The sequence below is a fragment of the Lissotriton vulgaris genome, chromosome 4_1, assembly GCF_964263255.1.
Source record: "Lissotriton vulgaris chromosome 4_1, aLisVul1.2, whole genome shotgun sequence".
Lineage (NCBI taxonomy): Eukaryota > Metazoa > Chordata > Amphibia > Caudata > Salamandridae > Lissotriton > Lissotriton vulgaris.
In genome coordinates, this window is record NC_141691.1 from 520,728,532 (window position 1) to 520,753,285 (window position 24,754).

General features: G+C 52.0%; 33 non-coding genes across 33 annotated transcripts; 21 read left to right on the forward strand and 12 right to left on the reverse strand.

The window, feature by feature from the left end:
* Nucleotides 1-221: 221 nt before the first annotated feature.
* On the reverse strand, nt 222-304 carry TRNAL-UAA (transfer RNA leucine (anticodon UAA)). Its single transcript has one exon. It is a non-coding gene; the product is annotated as a tRNA-Leu (tRNA).
* Nucleotides 305-1,237: 933 nt separating this feature from the next.
* TRNAE-CUC (transfer RNA glutamic acid (anticodon CUC)) lies at nt 1,238-1,309 on the forward strand. The gene has a single exon. It is a non-coding gene; the product is annotated as a tRNA-Glu (tRNA).
* Nucleotides 1,310-2,391: 1,082 nt separating this feature from the next.
* TRNAL-UAA (transfer RNA leucine (anticodon UAA)) lies at nt 2,392-2,474 on the reverse strand. Its single transcript has one exon. It is a non-coding gene; the product is annotated as a tRNA-Leu (tRNA).
* Nucleotides 2,475-2,717: 243 nt separating this feature from the next.
* Nucleotides 2,718-2,789, forward strand: TRNAE-UUC (transfer RNA glutamic acid (anticodon UUC)). Its single transcript has one exon. It is a non-coding gene; the product is annotated as a tRNA-Glu (tRNA).
* Nucleotides 2,790-3,408: 619 nt separating this feature from the next.
* TRNAE-CUC (transfer RNA glutamic acid (anticodon CUC)) lies at nt 3,409-3,480 on the forward strand. The gene has a single exon. It is a non-coding gene; the product is annotated as a tRNA-Glu (tRNA).
* Nucleotides 3,481-4,562: 1,082 nt separating this feature from the next.
* Nucleotides 4,563-4,645, reverse strand: TRNAL-UAA (transfer RNA leucine (anticodon UAA)). Its single transcript has one exon. It is a non-coding gene; the product is annotated as a tRNA-Leu (tRNA).
* A 243-nt stretch (nt 4,646-4,888) lies between these two features.
* On the forward strand, nt 4,889-4,960 carry TRNAE-UUC (transfer RNA glutamic acid (anticodon UUC)). The gene has a single exon. It is a non-coding gene; the product is annotated as a tRNA-Glu (tRNA).
* A 618-nt stretch (nt 4,961-5,578) lies between these two features.
* On the forward strand, nt 5,579-5,650 carry TRNAE-CUC (transfer RNA glutamic acid (anticodon CUC)). The gene has a single exon. It is a non-coding gene; the product is annotated as a tRNA-Glu (tRNA).
* Nucleotides 5,651-6,732: 1,082 nt separating this feature from the next.
* TRNAL-UAA (transfer RNA leucine (anticodon UAA)) lies at nt 6,733-6,815 on the reverse strand. Its single transcript has one exon. It is a non-coding gene; the product is annotated as a tRNA-Leu (tRNA).
* Nucleotides 6,816-7,057: 242 nt separating this feature from the next.
* Nucleotides 7,058-7,129, forward strand: TRNAE-UUC (transfer RNA glutamic acid (anticodon UUC)). Its single transcript has one exon. It is a non-coding gene; the product is annotated as a tRNA-Glu (tRNA).
* A 618-nt stretch (nt 7,130-7,747) lies between these two features.
* TRNAE-CUC (transfer RNA glutamic acid (anticodon CUC)) lies at nt 7,748-7,819 on the forward strand. Its single transcript has one exon. It is a non-coding gene; the product is annotated as a tRNA-Glu (tRNA).
* Nucleotides 7,820-8,901: 1,082 nt separating this feature from the next.
* Nucleotides 8,902-8,984, reverse strand: TRNAL-UAA (transfer RNA leucine (anticodon UAA)). The gene has a single exon. It is a non-coding gene; the product is annotated as a tRNA-Leu (tRNA).
* A 243-nt stretch (nt 8,985-9,227) lies between these two features.
* On the forward strand, nt 9,228-9,299 carry TRNAE-UUC (transfer RNA glutamic acid (anticodon UUC)). The gene has a single exon. It is a non-coding gene; the product is annotated as a tRNA-Glu (tRNA).
* Nucleotides 9,300-9,916: 617 nt separating this feature from the next.
* Nucleotides 9,917-9,988, forward strand: TRNAE-CUC (transfer RNA glutamic acid (anticodon CUC)). Its single transcript has one exon. It is a non-coding gene; the product is annotated as a tRNA-Glu (tRNA).
* Nucleotides 9,989-11,070: 1,082 nt separating this feature from the next.
* On the reverse strand, nt 11,071-11,153 carry TRNAL-UAA (transfer RNA leucine (anticodon UAA)). Its single transcript has one exon. It is a non-coding gene; the product is annotated as a tRNA-Leu (tRNA).
* Nucleotides 11,154-12,086: 933 nt separating this feature from the next.
* TRNAE-CUC (transfer RNA glutamic acid (anticodon CUC)) lies at nt 12,087-12,158 on the forward strand. Its single transcript has one exon. It is a non-coding gene; the product is annotated as a tRNA-Glu (tRNA).
* Nucleotides 12,159-13,240: 1,082 nt separating this feature from the next.
* Nucleotides 13,241-13,323, reverse strand: TRNAL-UAA (transfer RNA leucine (anticodon UAA)). The gene has a single exon. It is a non-coding gene; the product is annotated as a tRNA-Leu (tRNA).
* A 243-nt stretch (nt 13,324-13,566) lies between these two features.
* TRNAE-UUC (transfer RNA glutamic acid (anticodon UUC)) lies at nt 13,567-13,638 on the forward strand. The gene has a single exon. It is a non-coding gene; the product is annotated as a tRNA-Glu (tRNA).
* Nucleotides 13,639-14,257: 619 nt separating this feature from the next.
* On the forward strand, nt 14,258-14,329 carry TRNAE-CUC (transfer RNA glutamic acid (anticodon CUC)). Its single transcript has one exon. It is a non-coding gene; the product is annotated as a tRNA-Glu (tRNA).
* Nucleotides 14,330-15,411: 1,082 nt separating this feature from the next.
* On the reverse strand, nt 15,412-15,494 carry TRNAL-UAA (transfer RNA leucine (anticodon UAA)). Its single transcript has one exon. It is a non-coding gene; the product is annotated as a tRNA-Leu (tRNA).
* A 243-nt stretch (nt 15,495-15,737) lies between these two features.
* TRNAE-UUC (transfer RNA glutamic acid (anticodon UUC)) lies at nt 15,738-15,809 on the forward strand. Its single transcript has one exon. It is a non-coding gene; the product is annotated as a tRNA-Glu (tRNA).
* A 618-nt stretch (nt 15,810-16,427) lies between these two features.
* Nucleotides 16,428-16,499, forward strand: TRNAE-CUC (transfer RNA glutamic acid (anticodon CUC)). The gene has a single exon. It is a non-coding gene; the product is annotated as a tRNA-Glu (tRNA).
* Nucleotides 16,500-17,581: 1,082 nt separating this feature from the next.
* On the reverse strand, nt 17,582-17,664 carry TRNAL-UAA (transfer RNA leucine (anticodon UAA)). The gene has a single exon. It is a non-coding gene; the product is annotated as a tRNA-Leu (tRNA).
* Nucleotides 17,665-17,906: 242 nt separating this feature from the next.
* Nucleotides 17,907-17,978, forward strand: TRNAE-UUC (transfer RNA glutamic acid (anticodon UUC)). The gene has a single exon. It is a non-coding gene; the product is annotated as a tRNA-Glu (tRNA).
* Nucleotides 17,979-18,596: 618 nt separating this feature from the next.
* On the forward strand, nt 18,597-18,668 carry TRNAE-CUC (transfer RNA glutamic acid (anticodon CUC)). Its single transcript has one exon. It is a non-coding gene; the product is annotated as a tRNA-Glu (tRNA).
* A 1,082-nt stretch (nt 18,669-19,750) lies between these two features.
* On the reverse strand, nt 19,751-19,833 carry TRNAL-UAA (transfer RNA leucine (anticodon UAA)). The gene has a single exon. It is a non-coding gene; the product is annotated as a tRNA-Leu (tRNA).
* Nucleotides 19,834-20,076: 243 nt separating this feature from the next.
* Nucleotides 20,077-20,148, forward strand: TRNAE-UUC (transfer RNA glutamic acid (anticodon UUC)). Its single transcript has one exon. It is a non-coding gene; the product is annotated as a tRNA-Glu (tRNA).
* Nucleotides 20,149-20,765: 617 nt separating this feature from the next.
* Nucleotides 20,766-20,837, forward strand: TRNAE-CUC (transfer RNA glutamic acid (anticodon CUC)). The gene has a single exon. It is a non-coding gene; the product is annotated as a tRNA-Glu (tRNA).
* A 1,082-nt stretch (nt 20,838-21,919) lies between these two features.
* TRNAL-UAA (transfer RNA leucine (anticodon UAA)) lies at nt 21,920-22,002 on the reverse strand. The gene has a single exon. It is a non-coding gene; the product is annotated as a tRNA-Leu (tRNA).
* Nucleotides 22,003-22,245: 243 nt separating this feature from the next.
* On the forward strand, nt 22,246-22,317 carry TRNAE-UUC (transfer RNA glutamic acid (anticodon UUC)). The gene has a single exon. It is a non-coding gene; the product is annotated as a tRNA-Glu (tRNA).
* Nucleotides 22,318-22,935: 618 nt separating this feature from the next.
* Nucleotides 22,936-23,007, forward strand: TRNAE-CUC (transfer RNA glutamic acid (anticodon CUC)). The gene has a single exon. It is a non-coding gene; the product is annotated as a tRNA-Glu (tRNA).
* Nucleotides 23,008-24,101: 1,094 nt separating this feature from the next.
* Nucleotides 24,102-24,184, reverse strand: TRNAL-UAA (transfer RNA leucine (anticodon UAA)). The gene has a single exon. It is a non-coding gene; the product is annotated as a tRNA-Leu (tRNA).
* Nucleotides 24,185-24,426: 242 nt separating this feature from the next.
* Nucleotides 24,427-24,498, forward strand: TRNAE-UUC (transfer RNA glutamic acid (anticodon UUC)). The gene has a single exon. It is a non-coding gene; the product is annotated as a tRNA-Glu (tRNA).
* The last annotated feature ends 256 nt before the right edge of the window (nt 24,499-24,754 follow it).

Here is a 24,754-nt window from a genome sequence, read left to right on the forward strand (position 1 = left end):
TGGAAAAAGACATAGGAGGTGTATTTCTCTAGGCAGGGGCTCTGTGTAGATGGCACTTCATTGCTCTGGGAAGCATCCATGCTGGTAGAAGAGTAGCAGCAGACTCCACACCTGAGGCTTGAATGGGGACCGTTGGGGAGGGGCAGTGGGAGGCCGAGGAGGGCGGAGGAAAATGCTTTTCAAAAGCATCTGCACGTTCCTACAAACCTGCTGAAAACCCATACCAGGAATGGGGCTCGAACCCATGCGGACAAACGTCCATTGGATCTTAAGTCCAACGCCTTAACCACTCGGCCACCCTGGTGAGACCCAAGGATTTACTTTCTTCAACTCCCTTTTTATGCTTGCTGCTGTAGCACCAGCTGTCCAGCAAGAGGTGATTGCAGAGTTAAAAGGCTTTTGCAGGAGGTTAAAAGTAATTGCTTATAACAAACACACTGTGTGACACCTAACTTTCTCCCACTCGGACCTTACCGTTAATTTTTATATTGGAGTTAGCTTAGTCACAATAAGGGGGTGAGCAAGGCAGGCACACTAGAGCATCTACTCCCTGGTGGTCTAGTGGCTAGGATTCGGCGCTTTCACCGCCGCGGCCTGGTTCGATTCCCGGTCAGGGAAGATCCCTCTAAAGCATAGATTGCTTAATTTGTCTGTGTATCTTTTTTTAAAAGAAGGTCTTTAAAAAGGCACCCCTCCCAATAGATGAAAGCGGAGGAATGGGGCTTGTTCTCCTGTGCCCCAGGTTGCTTTGCCCCCATTGACCTAAGCCACCTTTGTGCGCACGCAGTCCCCCACCCAGTCAGGTGCTCTATGTTGGCGTGAAGTGCAGTACCAGCTCAACAGAAAGGTAAATTGCTGGAAAACCCTGCTGTGATGCATACATCTACTTTGGAGCACTCTTCTCCTTTGCACTCTTGAATCGCTTAAGCGCAATGTATTCTTCCAGCAAGCTGAATAACGAGATAGGTGAGAGAAGGTGTACCAGCTGTCTGTGCGCCATCAGCAGCCACTAGGTGTCCCTCTTGTGTTTTCCCGGGGATCCTGATTGTGCAGGAATTCATCGGTTCAGTAGCAAGGGGGAGAGGATGGCCTGTGCCTGGAAGTGACAGGCAGTCTGGTGGCATCATGAGGATTAAGTTCCGATTCATATTTGCTGTAGAATAAAATATGTTTTCAGCCCCCATGAGCTTTGTCACTCGGAGAGCAGTGTATGAACTTTTGCTGCACGGCTCTGGGCTCCCTGGTGGTCTAGTGGTTAGGATTCGGCGCTCTCACCGCCGCGGCCCGGGTTCGATTCCCGGTCAGGGAAAAGTCCCTCTTCTGACCTTGAAAGCTTTTCCTTCCCGTAGGTCAGGGCTTCTCAAAATGAAGTTGCTTTTCTGACTCACAATTTGCCTAGCATGACGCAGTATCGCTCAAAATATGATTTTCGCAAGGTTCCTTTAGAGCTGCTTCCCATGGTGGGAGGCAAGGCTCTTGAGCAAGTGAGATCCTGTATTCCGAGGCGCGCTTCCTTTTGTAGGCTTCTGACCCCATGGCCTGTGGCAGGTAGTCCTCCTTTGACTGGGCCGCAGGCTTTGTCTCCAAATGGCGTCCTGGACCCACTGCAACCCACCTGTTTGCTAAAACGGAAGTCTGCCTCTGGGTAAGAAAAAGCTGAGCTGCACGTACGGAAAGCGGCAGAGGCCAGAGGCGAGGAGGGTGTGGCAAGGGCTGCCTGATTTGCATAGTGACCTGTTGCATCTTGGGAATGTACAGGCTTTGGAGCTTAACAGGTACTGCAGGTGTCTGCCTGGCCTGAGAGATGCCTGTCTGGTGCTCCCCTCAGGACACACAGGCCTTCCATTCGAGCATGGAGGGTGAGGGACATGGGTCACCCTCATATACAGGGGTGTGGGCATGGGCAGGATAGGTTGTGGGGGACCCGTCAGGGCATTGCCCGTTCGGAAGGCGAGAGGAGGCGGGGCAGGAAACTCTGCTCAATTTCTTTCCCAGAGGCCTGTGGAGAACCCTTTGCACGTTTGAGCCAGCCGGGCCTGCATCAGCAGATCCTGCTCCACTGGGAAGGGAGAGCCTGTAGGCGTAAATCAAAAAAAGGGGAGAAATCTGCAAATTCTAGCGGCAGACCCATGTTGCCCAGGAAGCAATCAGTTTCTCCTGCTCCCTATAGTGGAAAAAGACATAGGAGGTGTATTTCTCTAGGCAGGGGCTCTGTGTAGATGGCACTTCATTGCTCTGGGAAGCATCCATGCTGGTAGAAGAGTAGCAGCAGACTCCACACCTGAGGCTTGAATGGGGACCGTTGGGGAGGGGCAGTGGGAGGCCGAGGAGGGCGGAGGAAAATGCTTTTCAAAAGCATCTGCACATTCCTACAAACCTGCTGAAAACCCATACCAGGAATGGGGCTCAAACCCATGCGGACAAACGTCCATTGGATCTTAAGTCCAACGCCTTAAACACTCGGCCACCCTGGTGAGACCCAAGGATTTACTTTCTTCAACTACCTTTTTATGCTTGCTGCTGTAGCACCAGCTGTCCAGCAAGAGGTGATTGCAGAGTTAAAAGTCTTTTGCAGGAGGTTAAAAGTAATTGCTTATAACAAACACACTGTGTGACACCTAAATTTCTCCCACTCGGACTTTACCGTTAATTTTTATATTGGAGTTAGCTTAGTCACAATAAGGGGGTGAGCAAGGCAGGCACACTAGAGCATCTACTCCCTGGTGGTCTAGTGGCTAGGATTCGGCGCTTTCACCGCCGCGGCCCGGGTTCGATTCCCGGTCAGGGAAGATCCCTCTAAAGCATAGATTGCTTAATTTGTCTGTGTATCTTTTTTTAAAAGAAGGTCTTTAAAAAGGCACCCCTCCCAATAGATGAAAGCGGAGGAATGGGGCTTGTTCTCCTGTGCCCCAGGTTGCTTTGCCCCCATTGACCTAAGCCACCTTTGTGCGCACGCAGTCCCCCACCCAGTCAGGTGCTCTATGTTGGCGTGAAGTGCAGTACCAGCTCAACAGAAAGGTAAATTGCTGGAAAACCCTGCTGTGATGCATACATCTACTTTGGAGCACTCTTCTCCTTTGCACTCTTGAATCGCTTAAGCGCAATGTATTCTTCCAGCAAGCTGAATAACGAGATAGGTGAGAGAAGGTGTACCAGCTGTCTGTGCGCCATCAGCAGCCACTAGGTGTCCCTCTTGTGTTTTCCCGGGGATCCTGATTGTGCAGGAATTCATCGGTTCAGTAGCAAGGGGGAGAGGATGGCCTGTGCCTGGAAGTGACAGGCAGTCTGGTGGCATCATGAGGATTAAGTTCCGATTCATATTTGCTGTAGAATAAAATATGTTTTCAGCCCCCATGAGCTTTGTCACTCGGAGAGCAGTGTATGAACTTTTGCTGCACGGCTCTGGGCTCCCTGGTGGTCTAGTGGTTAGGATTCGGCGCTCTCACCGCCGCGGCCCGGGTTCGATTCCCGGTCAGGGAAAAGTCCCTCTTCTGACCTTGAAAGCTTTTCCTTCCCGTAGGTCAGGGCTTCTCAAAATGAAGTTGCTTTTCTGACTCACAATTTGCCTAGCATGACGCAGTATCGCTCAAAATATGATTTTCGCAAGGTTCCTTTAGAGCTGCTTCCCATGGTGGGAGGCAAGGCTCTTGAGCAAGTGAGATCCTGTATTCCGAGGCGCGCTTCCTTTTGTAGGCTTCTGACCCCATGGCCTGTGGCAGGTAGTCCTCCTTTGACTGGGCCGCAGGCTTTGTCTCCAAATGGCGTCCTGGACCCACTGCAACCCACCTGTTTGCTAAAACGGAAGTCTGCCTCTGGGTAAGAAAAAGCTGAGCTGCACGTACGGAAAGCGGCAGAGGCCAGAGGCGAGGAGGGTGTGGCAAGGGCTGCCTGATTTGCATAGTGACCTGTTGCATCTTGGGAATGTACAGGCTTTGGAGCTTAACAGGTACTGCAGGTGTCTGCCTGGCCTGAGAGATGCCTGTCTGGTGCTCCCCTCAGGACACACAGGCCTTCCATTCGAGCATGGAGGGTGAGGGACATGGGTCACCCTCATATACAGGGGTGTGGGCATGGGCAGGATAGGTTGTGGGGGACCCGTCAGGGCATTGCCCGTTCGGAAGGCGAGAGGAGGCGGGGCAGGAAACTCTGCTCAATTTCTTTCCCAGAGGCCTGTGGAGAACCCTTTGCACGTTTGAGCCAGCCGGGCCTGCATCAGCAGATCCTGCTCCACTGGGAAGGGAGAGCCTGTAGGCGTAAATCAAAAAAAGGGGAGAAATCTGCAAATTCTAGCGGCAGACCCATGTTGCCCAGGAAGCAATCAGTTTCTCCTGCTCCCTATAGTGGAAAAAGACATAGGAGGTGTATTTCTCTAGGCAGGGGCTCTGTGTAGATGGCACTTCATTGCTCTGGGAAGCATCCATGCTGGTAGAAGAGTAGCAGCAGACTCCACACCTGAGGCTTGAATGGGGACCGTTGGGGAGGGGCAGTGGGAGGCCGAGGAGGGCGGAGGAAAATGCTTTTCAAAAGCATCTGCACATTCCTACAAACCTGCTGAAAACCCATACCAGGAATGGGGCTCAAACCCATGCGGACAAACGTCCATTGGATCTTAAGTCCAACGCCTTAAACACTCGGCCACCCTGGTGAGACCCAAGGATTTACTTTCTTCAACTACCTTTTTATGCTTGCTGCTGTAGCACCAGCTGTCCAGCAAGAGGTGATTGCAGAGTTAAAAGTCTTTTGCAGGAGGTTAAAAGTAATTGCTTATAACAAACACACTGTGTGACACCTAACTTTCTCCCACTCGGACTTTACCGTTAATTTTTATATTGGAGTTAGCTTAGTCACAATAAGGGGGTGAGCAAGGCAGGCACACTAGAGCATCTACTCCCTGGTGGTCTAGTGGCTAGGATTCGGCGCTTTCACCGCCGCGGCCCGGGTTCGATTCCCGGTCAGGGAAGATCCCTCTAAAGCATAGATTGCTTAATTTGTCTGTGTATCTTTTTTAAAAGAAGGTCTTTAAAAAGGCACCCCTCCCAATAGATGAAAGCGGAGGAATGGGGCTTGTTCTCCTGTGCCCCAGGTTGCTTTGCCCCCATTGACCTAAGCCACCTTTGTGCGCACGCAGTCCCCCACCCAGTCAGGTGCTCTATGTTGGCGTAAAGTGCAGTACCAGCTCAACAGAAAGGTAAATTGCTGGAAAACCCTGCTGTGATGCATACATCTACTTTGGAGCACTCTTCTCCTTTGCACTCTTGAATCGCTTAAGCGCAATGTATTCTTCCAGCAAGCTGAATAACGAGATAGGTGAGAGAAGGTGTACCAGCTGTCTGTGCGCCATCAGCAGCCACTAGGTGTCCCTCTTGGGTTTTCCCGGGGATCCTGATTGTGCAGGAATTCATCGGTTCAGTAGCAAGGGGGAGAGGATGGCCTGTGCCTGGAAGTGACAGGCAGTCTGGTGGCATCATGAGGATTAAGTTCCGATTCATATTTGATGTAGAATAAAATATGTTTTCAGCCCCCATGAGCTTTGTCACTCGGAGAGCAGTGTATGAACTTTTGCTGCACGGCTCTGGGCTCCCTGGTGGTCTAGTGGTTAGGATTCGGCGCTCTCACCGCCGCGGCCCGGGTTCGATTCCCGGTCAGGGAAAAGTCCCTCTTCTGACCTTGAAAGCTTTTCCTTCCCGTAGGTCAGGGCGTCTCAAAATGAAGTTGCTTTTCTGACTCACAATTTGCCTAGCATGACGCAGTATCTCTCAAAATATGATTTTCGCAAGGTTCCTTTAGAGCTGCTTCCCATGGTGGGAGGCAAGGCTCTTGAGCAAGTGAGATCCTGTATTCCGAGGCGCGCTTCCTTTTGTAGGCTTCTGACCCCATGGCCTGTGGCAGGTAGTCCTCCTTTGACTGGGCCGCAGGCTTTGTCTCCAAATGGCGTCCTGGACCCACTGCAACCCACCTGTTTGCTAAAACGGAAGTCTGCCTCTGGGTAAGAAAAAGCTGAGCTGCACGTACGGAAAGCGGCAGAGGCCAGAGGCGGGGAGGGTGTGGCAAGGGCTGCCTGATTTGCATCGTGACCTGTTGCATCTTGGGAATGTACAGGCTTTGGAGCTTAACAGGTACTGCAGGTGTCTGCCTGGCCTGAGAGATGCCTGTCTGGTGCTCCCCTCAGGACACACAGGCCTTCCATTCGAGCATGGAGGGTGAGGGACATGGGTCACCCTCATATACAGGGGTGTGGGCATGGGCAGGATAGGTTGTGGGGGACCCGTCAGGGCATTGCCCGTTCGGAAGGCGAGAGGAGGCGGGGCAGGAAACTCTGCTCAATTTCTTTCCCAGAGGCCTGTGGAGAACCCTTTGCACGTTTGAGCCAGCCGGGCCTGCATCAGCAGATCCTGCTCCACTGGGAAGGGAGAGCCTGTAGGCGTAAATCAAAAAAAGGGGAGAAATCTGCAAATTCTAGCGGCAGACCCATGTTGCCCAGGAAGCAATCAGTTTCTCCTACTCCCTATAGTGGAAAAAGACATAGGAGGTGTATTTCTCTAGGCAGGGGCTCTGTGTAGATGGCACTTCATTGCTCTGGGAAGCATCCATGCTGGTGGAAGAGTAGCAGCAGACTCCACACCTGAGGCTTGAATGGGGACCGTTGGGGAGGGGCAGTGGGAGGCCGAGGAGGGCGGAGGAAAATGCTTTTCAAAAGCATCTGCACGTTCCTACAAACCTGCTGAAAACCCATACCAGGAATGGGGCTCGAGCCCATGCGGACAAACGTCCATTGGATCTTAAGTCCAACGCCTTAACCACTCGGCCACCCTGGTGAGACCCAAGGATTTACTTTCTTCAACTCCCTTTTTATGCTTGCTGCTGTAGCACCAGCTGTCCAGCAAGAGGTGATTGCAGAGTTAAAAGGCTTTTGCAGGAGGTTAAAAGTAATTGCTTATAAAAACACACTGTGTGACACCTAACTTTCTCCCACTCGGACTTTACCGTTAATTTTTATATTGGAGTTAGCTTAGTCACAATAAGGGGGTGAGCAAGGCAGGCACACTAGAGCATCTACTCCCTGGTGGTCTAGTGGCTAGGATTCGGCGCTTTCACCGCCGCGGCCCCGGTTCGATTCCCGGTCAGGGAAGATCCCTCTAAAGCATAGATTGCTTAATTTGTCTGTGTATCTTTTTTAAAAGAAGGTCTTTAAAAAGGCACCCCTCCCAATAGATGAAAGCGGAGGAATGGGGCTTGTTCTCCTGTGCCCCAGGTTGCTTTGCCCCCATTGACCTAAGCCACCTTTGTGCGCACGCAGTCCCCCACCCAGTCAGGTGCTCTATGTTGGCGTGAAGTGCAGTACCAGCTCAACAGAAAGGTAAATTGCTGGAAAACCCTGCTTTGATGCATACATCTACTTTGGAGCACTCTTCTCCTTTGCACTCTTGAATCGCTTAAGCGCAATGTATTCTTCCAGCAAGCTGAATAACGAGATAGGTGAGAGAAGGTGTACCAGCTGTCTGTGCGCCATCAGCAGCCACTAGGTGTCCCTCTTGTGTTTTCCCGGGGATCCTGATTGTGCAGGAATTCATCGGTTCAGTAGCAAGGGGGAGAGGATGGCCTGTGCCTGGAAGTGACAGGCAGTCTGGTGGCATCATGAGGATTAAGTTCCGATTCATATTTGCTGTAGAATAAAATATGTTTTCAGCCCCCATGAGCTTTGTCACTCGGAGAGCAGTGTATGAACTTTTGCTGCACGGCTCTGGGCTCCCTGGTGGTCTAGTGGTTAGGATTCGGCGCTCTCACCGCCGCGGCCCGGGTTCGATTCCCGGTCAGGGAAAAGTCCCTCTTCTGACCTTGAAAGCTTTTCCTTCCCGTAGGTCAGGGCTTCTCAAAATGAAGTTGCTTTTCTGACTCACAATTTGCCTAGCATGTGGCAGTATCGCTCAAAATATGATTTTCGCAAGGTTCCTTTAGAGCTGCTTCCCATGGTGGGAGGCAAGGCTCTTGAGCAAGTGAGATCCTGTATTCCGAGGCGCGCTTCCTTTTGTAGGCTTCTGACCCCATGGCCTGTGGCAGGTAGTCCTCCTTTGACTGGGCCGCAGGCTTTGTCTCCAAATGGCGTCCTGGACCCACTGCAACCCACCTGTTTGCTAAAACGGAAGTCTGCCTCTGGGTAAGAAAAAGCTGAGCTGCACGTACGGAAAGCGGCAGAGGCCAGAGGCGGGGAGGGTGTGGCAAGGGCTGCCTGATTTGCATAGTGACCTGTTGCATCTTGGGAATGTACAGGCTTTGGAGCTTAACAGGTACTGCAGGTGTCTGCCTGGCCTGAGAGATGCCTGTCTGGTGCTCCCCTCAGGACACACAGGCCTTCCATTTGAGCATGGAGGGTGAGGGACATGGGTCACCCTCATATACAGGGGTGTGGGCATGGGCAGGATAGGTTGTGGGGGACCCGTCAGGGCATTGCCCGTTCGGAAGGCGAGAGGAGGCGGGGCAGGAAACTCTGCTCAATTTCTTTCCCAGAGGCCTGTGGAGAACCCTTTGCACGTTTGAGCCAGCCGGGCCTGCATCAGCAGATCCTGCTCCACTGGGAAGGGAGAGCCTGTAGGCGTAAATCAAAAAAAGGGGAGAAATCTGCAAATTCTAGCGGCAGACCCATGTTGCCCAGGAAGCAATCAGTTTCTCCTACTCCCTATAGTGGAAAAAGACATAGAAGGTGTATTTCTCTAGGCAGGGGCTCTGTGTAGATGGCACTTCATTGCTCTGGGAAGCATCCATGCTGGTGGAAGAGTAGCAGCAGACTCCACACCTGAGGCTTGAATGGGGACCGTTGGGGAGGGGCAGTGGGAGGCCGAGGAGGGCGGAGGAAAATGCTTTTCAAAAGCATCTGCACGTTCCTACAAACCTGCTGAAAACCCATACCAGGAATGGGGCTCGAGCCCATGCGGACAAACGTCCATTGGATCTTAAGTCCAACGCCTTAACCACTCGGCCACCCTGGTGAGACCCAAGGATTTACTTTCTTCAACTCCCTTTTTATGCTTGCTGCTGTAGCACCAGCTGTCCAGCAAGAGGTGATTGCAGAGTTAAAAGGCTTTTGCAGGAGGTTAAAAGTAATTGCTTATAACAAACACACTGTGTGACACCTAACTTTCTCCCACTCGGACTTTACCGTTAATTTTTATATTGGAGTTAGCTTAGTAACAATAAGGGGGTGAGCAAGGCAGGCACACTAGAGCATCTACTCCCTGGTGGTCTAGTGGCTAGGATTCGGCGCTTTCACCGCCGCGGCCCGGGTTCGATTCCCGGTCAGGGAAGATCCCTCTAAAGCATAGATTGCTTAATTTGTCTGTGTATCTTTTTTAAAAGAAGGTCTTTAAAAAGGCACCCCTCCCAATAGATGAAAGCGGAGGAATGGGGCTTGTTCTCCTGTGCCCCAGGTTGCTTTGCCCCATTGACCTAAGCCACCTTTGTGCGCACGCAGTCCCCCACCCAGTCAGGTGCTCTATGTTGGCGTGAAGTGCAGTACCAGCTCAACAGAAAGGTAAATTGCTGGAAAACCCTGCTGTGATGCATACATCTACTTTGGAGCACTCTTCTCCTTTGCACTCTTGAATGGCTTAAGCGCAATGTATTCTTCCAGCAAGCTGAATAACGAGATAGGTGAGAGAAGGTGTACCAGCTGTCTGTGCGCCATCAGCAGCCACTAGGTGTCCCTCTTGGGTTTTCCCGGGGATCCTGATTGTGCAGGAATTCATCGGTTCAGTAGCAAGGGGGAGAGGATGGCCTGTGCCTGGAAGTGACAGGCAGTCTGGTGGCATCATGAGGATTAAGTTCCGATTCATATTTGCTGTAGAATAAAATATGTTTTCAGCCCCCATGAGCTTTGTCACTCGGAGAGCAGTGTATGAACTTTTGCTGCACGGCTCTGAGCTCCCTGGTGGTCTAGTGGTTAGGATTCGGCACTCTCACCGCCGCGGCCCGGGTTCGATTCCCGGTCAGGGAAAAGTCCCTCTTCTGACCTTGAAAGCTTTTCCTTCCCGTAGGTCAGGGCTTCTCAAAATGAAGTTGCTTTTCTGACTCACAATTTGCCTAGCATGTGGCAGTATCGCTCAAAATATGATTTTCGCAAGGTTCCTTTAGAGCTGCTTCCCATGGTGGGAGGCAAGGCTCTTGAGCAAGTGAGATCCTGTATTCCGAGGCGCGCTTCCTTTTGTAGGCTTCTGACCCCATGGCCTGTGGCAGGTAGTCCTCCTTTGACTGGGCCGCAGGCTTTGTCTCCAAATGGCGTCCTGGACCCACTGCAACCCACCTGTTTGCTAAAACGGAAGTCTGCCTCTGGGTAAGAAAAAGCTGAGCTGCACGTACGGAAAGCGGCAGAGGCCAGAGGCGGGGAGGGTGTGGCAAGGGCTGCCTGATTTGCATAGTGACCTGTTGCATCTTGGGAATGTACAGGCTTTGGAGCTTAACAGGTACTGCAGGTGTCTGCCTGGCCTGAGAGATGCCTGTCTGGTGCTCCCCTCAGGACACACAGGCCTTCCATTTGAGCATGGAGGGTGAGGGACATGGGTCACCCTCATATACAGGGGTGTGGGCATGGGCAGGATAGGTTGTGGGGGACCCGTCAGGGCATTGCCCGTTCGGAAGGCGAGAGGAGGCGGGGCAGGAAACTCTGCTCAATTTCTTTCCCAGAGGCCTGTGGAGAACCCTTTGCACGTTTGAGCCAGCCGGGCCTGCATCAGCAGATCCTGCTCCACTGGGAAGGGAGAGCCTGTAGGCGTAAATCAAAAAAAGGGGAGAAATCTGCAAATTCTAGCGGCAGACCCATGTTGCCCAGGAAGCAATCAGTTTCTCCTACTCCCTATAGTGGAAAAAGACATAGAAGGTGTATTTCTCTAGGCAGGGGCTCTGTGTAGATGGCACTTCATTGCTCTGGGAAGCATCCATGCTGGTAGAAGAGTAGCAGCAGACTCCACACCTGAGGCTTGAATGGGGACCGTTGGGGAGGGGCAGTGGGAGGCCGAGGAGGGCGGAGGAAAATGCTTTTCAAAAGCATCTGCACGTTCCTACAAACCTGCTGAAAACCCATACCAGGAATGGGGCTCGAACCCATGCGGACAAACGTCCATTGGATCTTAAGTCCAACGCCTTAACCACTCGGCCACCCTGGTGAGACCCAAGGATTTACTTTCTTCAACTCCCTTTTTATGCTTGCTGCTGTAGCACCAGCTGTCCAGCAAGAGGTGATTGCAGAGTTAAAAGGCTTTTGCAGGAGGTTAAAAGTAATTGCTTATAACAAACACACTGTGTGACACCTAACTTTCTCCCACTCGGACCTTACCGTTAATTTTTATATTGGAGTTAGCTTAGTCACAATAAGGGGGTGAGCAAGGCAGGCACACTAGAGCATCTACTCCCTGGTGGTCTAGTGGCTAGGATTCGGCGCTTTCACCGCCGCGGCCTGGTTCGATTCCCGGTCAGGGAAGATCCCTCTAAAGCATAGATTGCTTAATTTGTCTGTGTATCTTTTTTTAAAAGAAGGTCTTTAAAAAGGCACCCCTCCCAATAGATGAAAGCGGAGGAATGGGGCTTGTTCTCCTGTGCCCCAGGTTGCTTTGCCCCCATTGACCTAAGCCACCTTTGTGCGCACGCAGTCCCCCACCCAGTCAGGTGCTCTATGTTGGCGTGAAGTGCAGTACCAGCTCAACAGAAAGGTAAATTGCTGGAAAACCCTGCTGTGATGCATACATCTACTTTGGAGCACTCTTCTCCTTTGCACTCTTGAATCGCTTAAGCGCAATGTATTCTTCCAGCAAGCTGAATAACGAGATAGGTGAGAGAAGGTGTACCAGCTGTCTGTGCGCCATCAGCAGCCACTAGGTGTCCCTCTTGTGTTTTCCCGGGGATCCTGATTGTGCAGGAATTCATCGGTTCAGTAGCAAGGGGGAGAGGATGGCCTGTGCCTGGAAGTGACAGGCAGTCTGGTGGCATCATGAGGATTGAGTTCCGATTCATATTTGCTGTAGAATAAAATATGTTTTCAGCCCCCATGAGCTTTGTCACTCGGAGAGCAGTGTATGAACTTTTGCTGCACGGCTCTGGGCTCCCTGGTGGTCTAGTGGTTAGGATTCGGCGCTCTCACCGCCGCGGCCCGGGTTCGATTCCCGGTCAGGGAAAAGTCCCTCTTCTGACCTTGAAAGCTTTTCCTTCCCGTAGGTCAGGGCTTCTCAAAATGAAGTTGCTTTTCTGACTCACAATTTGCCTAGCATGACGCAGTATCGCTCAAAATATGATTTTCGCAAGGTTCCTTTAGAGCTGCTTCCCATGGTGGGAGGCAAGGCTCTTGAGCAAGTGAGATCCTGTATTCCGAGGCGCGCTTCCTTTTGTAGGCTTCTGACCCCATGGCCTGTGGCAGGTAGTCCTCCTTTGACTGGGCCGCAGGCTTTGTCTCCAAATGGCGTCCTGGACCCACTGCAACCCACCTGTTTGCTAAAACGGAAGTCTGCCTCTGGGTAAGAAAAAGCTGAGCTGCACGTACGGAAAGCGGCAGAGGCCAGAGGCGAGGAGGGTGTGGCAAGGGCTGCCTGATTTGCATAGTGACCTGTTGCATCTTGGGAATGTACAGGCTTTGGAGCTTAACAGGTACTGCAGGTGTCTGCCTGGCCTGAGAGATGCCTGTCTGGTGCTCCCCTCAGGACACACAGGCCTTCCATTCGAGCATGGAGGGTGAGGGACATGGGTCACCCTCATATACAGGGGTGTGGGCATGGGCAGGATAGGTTGTGGGGGACCCGTCAGGGCATTGCCCGTTCGGAAGGCGAGAGGAGGCGGGGCAGGAAACTCTGCTCAATTTCTTTCCCAGAGGCCTGTGGAGAACCCTTTGCACGTTTGAGCCAGCCGGGCCTGCATCAGCAGATCCTGCTCCACTGGGAAGGGAGAGCCTGTAGGCGTAAATCAAAAAAAGGGGAGAAATCTGCAAATTCTAGCGGCAGACCCATGTTGCCCAGGAAGCAATCAGTTTCTCCTGCTCCCTATAGTGGAAAAAGACATAGGAGGTGTATTTCTCTAGGCAGGGGCTCTGTGTAGATGGCACTTCATTGCTCTGGGAAGCATCCATGCTGGTAGAAGAGTAGCAGCAGACTCCACACCTGAGGCTTGAATGGGGACCGTTGGGGAGGGGCAGTGGGAGGCCGAGGAGGGCGGAGGAAAATGCTTTTCAAAAGCATCTGCACATTCCTACAAACCTGCTGAAAACCCATACCAGGAATGGGGCTCAAACCCATGCGGACAAACGTCCATTGGATCTTAAGTCCAACGCCTTAAACACTCGGCCACCCTGGTGAGACCCAAGGATTTACTTTCTTCAACTACCTTTTTATGCTTGCTGCTGTAGCACCAGCTGTCCAGCAAGAGGTGATTGCAGAGTTAAAAGTCTTTTGCAGGAGGTTAAAAGTAATTGCTTATAACAAACACACTGTGTGACACCTAAATTTCTCCCACTCGGACTTTACCGTTAATTTTTATATTGGAGTTAGCTTAGTCACAATAAGGGGGTGAGCAAGGCAGGCACACTAGAGCATCTACTCCCTGGTGGTCTAGTGGCTAGGATTCGGCGCTTTCACCGCCGCGGCCCGGGTTCGATTCCCGGTCAGGGAAGATCCCTCTAAAGCATAGATTGCTTAATTTGTCTGTGTATCTTTTTTTAAAAGAAGGTCTTTAAAAAGGCACCCCTCCCAATAGATGAAAGCGGAGGAATGGGGCTTGTTCTCCTGTGCCCCAGGTTGCTTTGCCCCCATTGACCTAAGCCACCTTTGTGCGCACGCAGTCCCCCACCCAGTCAGGTGCTCTATGTTGGCGTGAAGTGCAGTACCAGCTCAACAGAAAGGTAAATTGCTGGAAAACCCTGCTGTGATGCATACATCTACTTTGGAGCACTCTTCTCCTTTGCACTCTTGAATCGCTTAAGCGCAATGTATTCTTCCAGCAAGCTGAATAACGAGATAGGTGAGAGAAGGTGTACCAGCTGTCTGTGCGCCATCAGCAGCCACTAGGTGTCCCTCTTGTGTTTTCCCGGGGATCCTGATTGTGCAGGAATTCATCGGTTCAGTAGCAAGGGGGAGAGGATGGCCTGTGCCTGGAAGTGACAGGCAGTCTGGTGGCATCATGAGGATTAAGTTCCGATTCATATTTGCTGTAGAATAAAATATGTTTTCAGCCCCCATGAGCTTTGTCACTCGGAGAGCAGTGTATGAACTTTTGCTGCACGGCTCTGGGCTCCCTGGTGGTCTAGTGGTTAGGATTCGGCGCTCTCACCGCCGCGGCCCGGGTTCGATTCCCGGTCAGGGAAAAGTCCCTCTTCTGACCTTGAAAGCTTTTCCTTCCCGTAGGTCAGGGCTTCTCAAAATGAAGTTGCTTTTCTGACTCACAATTTGCCTAGCATGACGCAGTATCGCTCAAAATATGATTTTCGCAAGGTTCCTTTAGAGCTGCTTCCCATGGTGGGAGGCAAGGCTCTTGAGCAAGTGAGATCCTGTATTCCGAGGCGCGCTTCCTTTTGTAGGCTTCTGACCCCATGGCCTGTGGCAGGTAGTCCTCCTTTGACTGGGCCGCAGGCTTTGTCTCCAAATGGCGTCCTGGACCCACTGCAACCCACCTGTTTGCTAAAACGGAAGTCTGCCTCTGGGTAAGAAAAAGCTGAGCTGCACGTACGGAAAGCGGCAGAGGCCAGAGGCGAGGAGGGTGTGGCAAGGGCTGCCTGATTTGCATAGTGACCTGTTGCATCTTGGGAATGTACAGGCTTTGGAGCTTAACAGGTACTGCAGGTGTCTGCCTGGCCTGAGAGATGCCTGTCTGGTGCTCCCCTCAGGACACACAGGCCTTCCATTCGAGCATGGAGGGTGAGGGACATGGGTCACCCTCATATACAGGGGTGTGGGCATGGGCAGGATAGGTTGTGGGGGACCCGTCAGGGCATTGCCCGTTCGGAAGGCGAGAGGAGGCGGGGCAGGAAACTCTGCTCAATTTCTTTCCCAGAGGCCTGTGGAGAACCCTTTGCACGTTTGAGCCAGCCGGGCCTGCATCAGCAGATCCTGCTCCACTGGGAAGGGAGAGCCTGTAGGCGTAAATCAAAAAAAGGGGAGAAATCTGCAAATTCTAGCGGCAGACCCATGTTGCCCAGGAAGCAATCAGTTTCTCCTGCTCCCTATAGTGGAAAAAGACATAGGAGGTGTATTTCTCTAGGCAGGGGCTCTGTGTAGATGGCACTTCATTGCTCTGGGAAGCATCCATGCTGGTAGAAGAGTAGCAGCAGACTCCACACCTGAGGCTTGAATGGGGACCGTTGGGGAGGGGCAGTGGGAGGCCGAGGAGGGCGGAGGAAAATGCTTTTCAAAAGCATCTGCACATTCCTACAAACCTGCTGAAAACCCATACCAGGAATGGGGCTCAAACCCATGCGGACAAACGTCCATTGGATCTTAAGTCCAACGCCTTAAACACTCGGCCACCCTGGTGAGACCCAAGGATTTACTTTCTTCAACTACCTTTTTATGCTTGCTGCTGTAGCACCAGCTGTCCAGCAAGAGGTGATTGCAGAGTTAAAAGTCTTTTGCAGGAGGTTAAAAGTAATTGCTTATAACAAACACACTGTGTGACACCTAACTTTCTCCCACTCGGACTTTACCGTTAATTTTTATATTGGAGTTAGCTTAGTCACAATAAGGGGGTGAGCAAGGCAGGGACACTAGAGCATCTACTCCCTGGTGGTCTAGTGGCTAGGATTCGGCGCTTTCACCGCCGCGGCCCGGGTTCGATTCCCGGTCAGGGAAGATCCCTCTAAAGCATAGATTGCTTAATTTGTCTGTGTATCTTTTTTAAAAGAAGGTCTTTAAAAAGGCACCCCTCCCAATAGATGAAAGCGGAGGAATGGGGCTTGTTCTCCTGTGCCCCAGGTTGCTTTGCCCCCATTGACCTAAGCCACCTTTGTGCGCACGCAGTCCCCCACCCAGTCAGGTGCTCTATGTTGGCGTAAAGTGCAGTACCAGCTCAACAGAAAGGTAAATTGCTGGAAAACCCTGCTGTGATGCATACATCTACTTTGGAGCACTCTTCTCCTTTGCACTCTTGAATCGCTTAAGCGCAATGTATTCTTCCAGCAAGCTGAATAACGAGATAGGTGAGAGAAGGTGTACCAGCTGTCTGTGCGCCATCAGCAGCCACTAGGTGTCCCTCTTGGGTTTTCCCGGGGATCCTGATTGTGCAGGAATTCATCGGTTCAGTAGCAAGGGGGAGAGGATGGCCTGTGCCTGGAAGTGACAGGCAGTCTGGTGGCATCATGAGGATTAAGTTCCGATTCATATTTGATGTAGAATAAAATATGTTTTCAGCCCCCATGAGCTTTGTCACTCGGAGAGCAGTGTATGAACTTTTGCTGCACGGCTCTGGGCTCCCTGGTGGTCTAGTGGTTAGGATTCGGCGCTCTCACCGCCGCGGCCCGGGTTCGATTCCCGGTCAGGGAAAAGTCCCTCTTCTGACCTTGAAAGCTTTTCCTTCCCGTAGGTCAGGGCGTCTCAAAATGAAGTTGCTTTTCTGACTCACAATTTGCCTAGCATGACGCAGTATCTCTCAAAATATGATTTTCGCAAGGTTCCTTTAGAGCTGCTTCCCATGGTGGGAGGCAAGGCTCTTGAGCAAGTGAGATCCTGTATTCCGAGGCGCGCTTCCTTTTGTAGGCTTCTGACCCCATGGCCTGTGGCAGGTAGTCCTCCTTTGACTGGGCCGCAGGCTTTGTCTCCAAATGGCGTCCTGGACCCACTGCAACCCACCTGTTTGCTAAAACGGAAGTCTGCCTCTGGGTAAGAAAAAGCTGAGCTGCACGTACGGAAAGCGGCAGAGGCCAGAGGCGGGGAGGGTGTGGCAAGGGCTGCCTGATTTGCATCGTGACCTGTTGCATCTTGGGAATGTACAGGCTTTGGAGCTTAACAGGTACTGCAGGTGTCTGCCTGGCCTGAGAGATGCCTGTCTGGTGCTCCCCTCAGGACACACAGGCCTTCCATTCGAGCATGGAGGGTGAGGGACATGGGTCACCCTCATATACAGGGGTGTGGGCATGGGCAGGATAGGTTGTGGGGGACCCGTCAGGGCATTGCCCGTTCGGAAGGCGAGAGGAGGCGGGGCAGGAAACTCTGCTCAATTTCTTTCCCAGAGGCCTGTGGAGAACCCTTTGCACGTTTGAGCCAGCCGGGCCTGCATCAGCAGATCCTGCTCCACTGGGAAGGGAGAGCCTGTAGGCGTAAATCAAAAAAAGGGGAGAAATCTGCAAATTCTAGCGGCAGACCCATGTTGCCCAGGAAGCAATCAGTTTCTCCTACTCCCTATAGTGGAAAAAGACATAGGAGGTGTATTTCTCTAGGCAGGGGCTCTGTGTAGATGGCACTTCATTGCTCTGGGAAGCATCCATGCTGGTAGAAGAGTAGCAGCAGACTCCACACCTGAGGCTTGAATGGGGACCGTTGGGGAGGGGCAGTGGGAGGCCGAGGAGGGCGGAGGAAAATGCTTTTCAAAAGCATCTGCACGTTCCTACAAACCTGCTGAAAACCCATACCAGGAATGGGGCTCGAGCCCATGCGGACAAACGTCCATTGGATCTTAAGTCCAACGCCTTAACCACTCGGCCACCCTGGTGAGACCCAAGGATTTACTTTCTTCAACTCCCTTTTTATGCTTGCTGCTGTAGCACCAGCTGTCCAGCAAGAGGTGATTGCAGAGTTAAAAGGCTTTTGCAGGAGGTTAAAAGTAATTGCTTATAAAAACACACTGTGTGACACCTAACTTTCTCCCACTCGGACTTTACCGTTAATTTTTATATTGGAGTTAGCTTAGTCACAATAAGGGGGTGAGCAAGGCAGGCACACTAGAGCATCTACTCCCTGGTGGTCTAGTGGCTAGGATTCGGCGCTTTCACCGCCGCGGCCCCGGTTCGATTCCCGGTCAGGGAAGATCCCTCTAAAGCATAGATTGCTTAATTTGTCTGTGTATCTTTTTTAAAAGAAGGTCTTTAAAAAGGCACCCCTCCCAATAGATGAAAGCGGAGGAATGGGGCTTGTTCTCCTGTGCCCCAGGTTGCTTTGCCCCCATTGACCTAAGCCACCTTTGTGCGCACGCAGTCCCCCACCCAGTCAGGTGCTCTATGTTGGCGTGAAGTGCAGTACCAGCTCAACAGAAAGGTAAATTGCTGGAAAACCCTGCTTTGATGCATACATCTACTTTGGAGCACTCTTCTCCTTTGCACTCTTGAATCGCTTAAGCGCAATGTATTCTTCCAGCAAGCTGAATAACGAGATAGGTGAGAGAAGGTGTACCAGCTGTCTGTGCGCCATCAGCAGCCACTAGGTGTCCCTCTTGTGTTTTCCCGGGGATCCTGATTGTGCAGGAATTCATCGGTTCAGTAGCAAGGGGGAGAGGATGGCCTGTGCCTGGAAGTGACAGGCAGTCTGGTGGCATCATGAGGATTAAGTTCCGATTCATATTTGCTGTAGAATAAAATATGTTTTCAGCCCCCATGAGCTTTGTCACTCGGAGAGCAGTGTATGAACTTTTGCTGCACGGCTCTGGGCTCCCTGGTGGTCTAGTGGTTAGGATTCGGCGCTCTCACCGCCGCGGCCCGGGTTCGATTCCCGGTCAGGGAAAAGTCCCTCTTCTGACCTTGAAAGCTTTTCCTTCCCGTAGGTCAGGGCGTCTCAAAATGAAGTTGCTTTTCTGACTCACAATTTGCCTAGCATGACGCAGTATCGCTCAAAATATGATTTTCGCAAGGTTCCTTTAGAGCTGCTTCCCATGGTGGGAGGCAAGGCTCTTGAGCAAGTGAGATCCTGTATTCCGAGGCGCGCTTCCTTTTGTAGGCTTCTGACCCCATGGCCTGTGGCAGGTAGTCCTCCTTTGACTGGGCCGCAGGCTTTGTCTCCAAATGGCGTCCTGGACCCACTGCAACCCACCTGTTTGCTAAAACGGAAGTCTGCCTCTGGGTAAGAAAAAGCTGAGCTGCACGTACGGAAAGCGGCAGAGGCCAGAGGCGGGGAGGGTGTGGCAAGGGCTGCCTGATTTGCATAGTGACCTGTTGCATCTTGGGAATGTACAGGCTTTGGAGCTTAACAGGTACTGCAGGTGTCTGCCTGGCCTGAGAGATGCCTGTCTGGTGCTCCCCTCAGGACACACAGGCCTTCCATTTGAGCATGGAGGGTGAGGGACATGGGTCACCCTCATATACAGGGGTGTGGGCATGGGCAGGATAGGTTGTGGGGGACCCGTCAGGGCATTGCCCGTTCGGAAGGCGAGAGGAGGCGGGGCAGGAAACTCTGCTCAATTTCTTTCCCAGAGGCCTGTGGAGAACCCTTTGCACGTTTGAGCCAGCCGGGCCTGCATCAGCAGATCCTGCTCCACTGGGAAGGGAGAGCCTGTAGGCGTAAATCAAAAAAAGGGGAGAAATCTGCAAATTCTAGCGGCAGACCCATGTTGCCCAGGAAGCAATCAGTTTCTCCTACTCCCTATAGTGGAAAAAGACATAGAAGGTGTATTTCTCTAGGCAGGGGCTCTGTGTAGATGGCACTTCATTGCTCTGGGAAGCATCCATGCTGGTGGAAGAGTAGCAGCAGACTCCACACCTGAGGCTTGAATGGGGACCGTTGGGGAGGGGCAGTGGGAGGCCGAGGAGGGCGGAGGAAAATGCTTTTCAAAAGCATCTGCACGTTCCTACAAACCTGCTGAAAACCCATACCAGGAATGGGGCTCGAGCCCATGCGGACAAACGTCCATTGGATCTTAAGTCCAACGCCTTAACCACTCGGCCACCCTGGTGAGACCCAAGGATTTACTTTCTTCAACTCCCTTTTTATGCTTGCTGCTGTAGCACCAGCTGTCCAGCAAGAGGTGATTGCAGAGTTAAAAGGCTTTTGCAGGAGGTTAAAAGTAATTGCTTATAACAAACACACTGTGTGACACCTAACTTTCTCCCACTCGGACTTTACCGTTAATTTTTATATTGGAGTTAGCTTAGTAACAATAAGGGGGTGAGCAAGGCAGGCACACTAGAGCATCTACTCCCTGGTGGTCTAGTGGCTAGGATTCGGCGCTTTCACCGCCGCGGCCCGGGTTCGATTCCCGGTCAGGGAAGATCCCTCTAAAGCATAGATTGCTTAATTTGTCTGTGTATCTTTTTTAAAAGAAGGTCTTTAAAAAGGCACCCCTCCCAATAGATGAAAGCGGAGGAATGGGGCTTGTTCTCCTGTGCCCCAGGTTGCTTTGCCCCATTGACCTAAGCCACCTTTGTGCGCACGCAGTCCCCCACCCAGTCAGGTGCTCTATGTTGGCGTGAAGTGCAGTACCAGCTCAACAGAAAGGTAAATTGCTGGAAAACCCTGCTGTGATGCATACATCTACTTTGGAGCACTCTTCTCCTTTGCACTCTTGAATGGCTTAAGCGCAATGTATTCTTCCAGCAAGCTGAATAACGAGATAGGTGAGAGAAGGTGTACCAGCTGTCTGTGCGCCATCAGCAGCCACTAGGTGTCCCTCTTGGGTTTTCCCGGGGATCCTGATTGTGCAGGAATTCATCGGTTCAGTAGCAAGGGGGAGAGGATGGCCTGTGCCTGGAAGTGACAGGCAGTCTGGTGGCATCATGAGGATTAAGTTCCGATTCATATTTGCTGTAGAATAAAATATGTTTTCAGCCCCCATGAGCTTTGTCACTCGGAGAGCAGTGTATGAACTTTTGCTGCACGGCTCTGAGCTCCCTGGTGGTCTAGTGGTTAGGATTCGGCACTCTCACCGCCGCGGCCCGGGTTCGATTCCCGGTCAGGGAAAAGTCCCTCTTCTGACCTTGAAAGCTTTTCCTTCCCGTAGGTCAGGGCTTCTCAAAATGAAGTTGCTTTTCTGACTCACAATTTGCCTAGCATGTGGCAGTATCGCTCAAAATATGATTTTCGCAAGGTTCCTTTAGAGCTGCTTCCCATGGTGGGAGGCAAGGCTCTTGAGCAAGTGAGATCCTGTATTCCGAGGCGCGCTTCCTTTTGTAGGCTTCTGACCCCATGGCCTGTGGCAGGTAGTCCTCCTTTGACTGGGCCGCAGGCTTTGTCTCCAAATGGCGTCCTGGACCCACTGCAACCCACCTGTTTGCTAAAACGGAAGTCTGCCTCTGGGTAAGAAAAAGCTGAGCTGCACGTACGGAAAGCGGCAGAGGCCAGAGGCGGGGAGGGTGTGGCAAGGGCTGCCTGATTTGCATAGTGACCTGTTGCATCTTGGGAATGTACAGGCTTTGGAGCTTAACAGGTACTGCAGGTGTCTGCCTGGCCTGAGAGATGCCTGTCTGGTGCTCCCCTCAGGACACACAGGCCTTCCATTTGAGCATGGAGGGTGAGGGACATGGGTCACCCTCATATACAGGGGTGTGGGCATGGGCAGGATAGGTTGTGGGGGACCCGTCAGGGCATTGCCCGTTCGGAAGGCGAGAGGAGGCGGGGCAGGAAACTCTGCTCAATTTCTTTCCCAGAGGCCTGTGGAGAACCCTTTGCACGTTTGAGCCAGCCGGGCCTGCATCAGCAGATCCTGCTCCACTGGGAAGGGAGAGCCTGTAGGCGTAAATCAAAAAAAGGGGAGAAATCTGCAAATTCTAGCGGCAGACCCATGTTGCCCAGGAAGCAATCAGTTTCTCCTACTCCCTATAGTGGAAAAAGACATAGAAGGTGTATTTCTCTAGGCAGGGGCTCTGTGTAGATGGCACTTCATTGCTCTGGGAAGCATCCATGCTGGTGGAAGAGTAGCAGCAGACTCCACACCTGAGGCTTGAATGGGGACCGTTGGGGAGGGGCAGTGGGAGGCCGAGGAGGGCGGAGGAAAATGCTTTTCAAAAGCATCTGCACGTTCCTACAAACCTGCTGAAAACCCATACCAGGAATGGGGCTCGAGCCCATGCGGACAAACGTCCATTGGATCTTAAGTCCAACGCCTTAACCACTCGGCCACCCTGGTGAGACCCAAGGATTTACTTTCTTCAACTCCCTTTTTATGCTTGCTGCTGTAGCACCAGCTGTCCAGCAAGAGGTGATTGCAGAGTTAAAAGGCTTTTGCAGGAGGTTAAAAGTAATTGCTTATAACAAACACACTGTGTGACACCTAACTTTCTCCCACTCGGACTTTACCGTTAATTTTTATATTGGAGTTAGCTTAGTAACAATAAGGGGGTGAGCAAGGCAGGCACACTAGAGCATCTACTCCCTGGTGGTCTAGTGGCTAGGATTCGGCGCTTTCACCGCCGCGGCCCGGGTTCGATTCCCGGTCAGGGAAGATCCCTCTAAAGCATAGATTGCTTAATTTGTCTGTGTATCTTTTTTAAAAGAAGGTCTTTAAAAAGGCACCCCTCCCAATAGATGAAAGCGGAGGAATGGGGCTTGTTCTCCTGTGCCCCAGGTTGCTTTGCCCCCATTGACCTAAGCCACCTTTGTGCGCACGCAGTCCCCCACCCAGTCAGGTGCTCTATGTTGGCGTGAAGTGCAGTACCAGCTCAACAGAAAGGTAAATTGCTGGAAAACCCTGCTGTGATGCATACATCTACTTTGGAGCACTCTTCTCCTTTGCACTCTTGAATGGCTTAAGCGCAATGTATTCTTCCAGCAAGCTGAATAACGAGATAGGTGAGAGAAGGTGTACCAGCTGTCTGTGCGCCATCAGCAGCCACTAGGTGTCCCTCTTGGGTTTTCCCGGGGATCCTGATTGTGCAGGAATTCATCGGTTCAGTAGCAAGGGGGAGAGGATGGCCTGTGCCTGGAAGTGACAGGCAGTCTGGTGGCATCATGAGGATTAAGTTCCGATTCATATTTGCTGTAGAATAAAATATGTTTTCAGCCCCCATGAGCTTTGTCACTCGGAGAGCAGTGTATGAACTTTTGCTGCACGGCTCTGAGCTCCCTGGTGGTCTAGTGGTTAGGATTCGGCACTCTCACCGCCGCGGCCCGGGTTCGATTCCCGGTCAGGGAAAAGTCCCTCTTCTGACCTTGAAAGCTTTTCCTTCCCGTAGGTCAGGGCTTCTCAAAATGAAGTTGCTTTTCTGACTCACAATTTGCCTAGCATGTGGCAGTATCGCTCAAAATATGATTTTCGCAAGGTTCCTTTAGAGCTGCTTCCCATGGTGGGAGGCAAGGCTCTTGAGCAAGTGAGATCCTGTATTCCGAGGCGCGCTTCCTTTTGTAGGCTTCTGACCCCATGGCCTGTGGCAGGTAGTCCTCCTTTGACTGGGCCGCAGGCTTTGTCTCCAAATGGCGTCCTGGACCCACTGCAACCCACCTGTTTGCTAAAACGGAAGTCTGCCTCTGGGTAAGAAAAAGCTGAGCTGCACGTACGGAAAGCGGCAGAGGCCAGAGGCGGGGAGGGTGTGGCAAGGGCTGCCTGATTTGCATAGGGACCTGTTGCATCTTGGGAATGTACAGGCTTTGGAGCTTAACAGGTACTGCAGGTGTCTGCCTGGCCTGAGAGATGCCTGTCTGGTGCTCCCCTCAGGACACACAGGCCTTCCATTCGAGCATGAAGGGTGAGGGACATGGGTCACCCTCATATACAGGGGTGTGGGCATGGGCAGGATAGGTTGTGGGGGACCCGTCAGGGCATTGCCCGTTTGGAAGCCCGTTCGGAAGGCGAGAGGAGGCGGGGCAGGAAACTCTGCTCAATTTCTTTCCCAGAGGCCTGTGGAGAACCCTTTGCACGTTTGAGCCAGCCGGGCCTGCATCAGCAGATCCTGCTCCACTGGGAAGGGAGAGCCTGTAGGCGTAAATCAAAAAAAGGGGAGAAATCTGCAAATTCTAGTGGCAGACCCATGTTGCCCAGGAAGCAATCAGTTTCTCCTGCTCCCTATAGTGGAAAAAGACATAGGAGGTGTATTTCTCTAGGCAGGGGCTCTGTGTAGATGGCACTTCATTGCTCTGGGAAGCATCCATGCTGGTAGAAGAGTAGCAGCAGACTCCACACCTGAGGCTTGAATGGGGACCGTTGGGGAGGGGCAGTGGGAGGCCGAGGAGGGCGGAGGAAAATGCTTTTCAAAAGCATCTGCACGTTCCTACAAACCTGCTGAAAACCCATACCAGGAATGGGGCTCGAACCCATGCGGACAAACGTCCATTGGATCTTAAGTCCAACGCCTTAACCACTCGGCCACCCTGGTGAGACCCAAGGATTTACTTTCTTCAACTCCCTTTTTATGCTTGCTGCTGTAGCACCAGCTGTCCAGCAAGAGGTGATTGCAGAGTTAAAAGGCTTTTGCAGGAGGTTAAAAGTAATTGCTTATAACAAACACACTGTGTGACACCTAACTTTCTCCCACTCGGACCTTACCGTTAATTTTTATATTGAGTTAGCTTAGTCACAATAAGGGGGTGAGCAAGGCAGGCACACTAGAGCATCTACTCCCTGGTGGTCTAGTGGCTAGGATTCGGTGCTTTCACCGCCGCGGCCCGGGTTCGATTCCCGGTCAGGGAAGATCCCTCTAAAGCATAGATTGCTTAATTTGTCTGTGTATCTTTTTTTAAAAGAAGGTCATTAAAAAGGCACCCCTCCCAATAGATGAAAGCGGAGGAATGGGGCTTGTTCTCCTGTGCCCCAGGTTGCTTTGCCCCCATTGACCTAAGCCACCTTTGTGCGCACGCAGTCCCCCACCCAGTCAGGTGCTCTATGTTGGCGTGAAGTGCAGTACCAGCTCAACAGAAAGGTAAATTGCTGGAAAACCCTGCTGTGA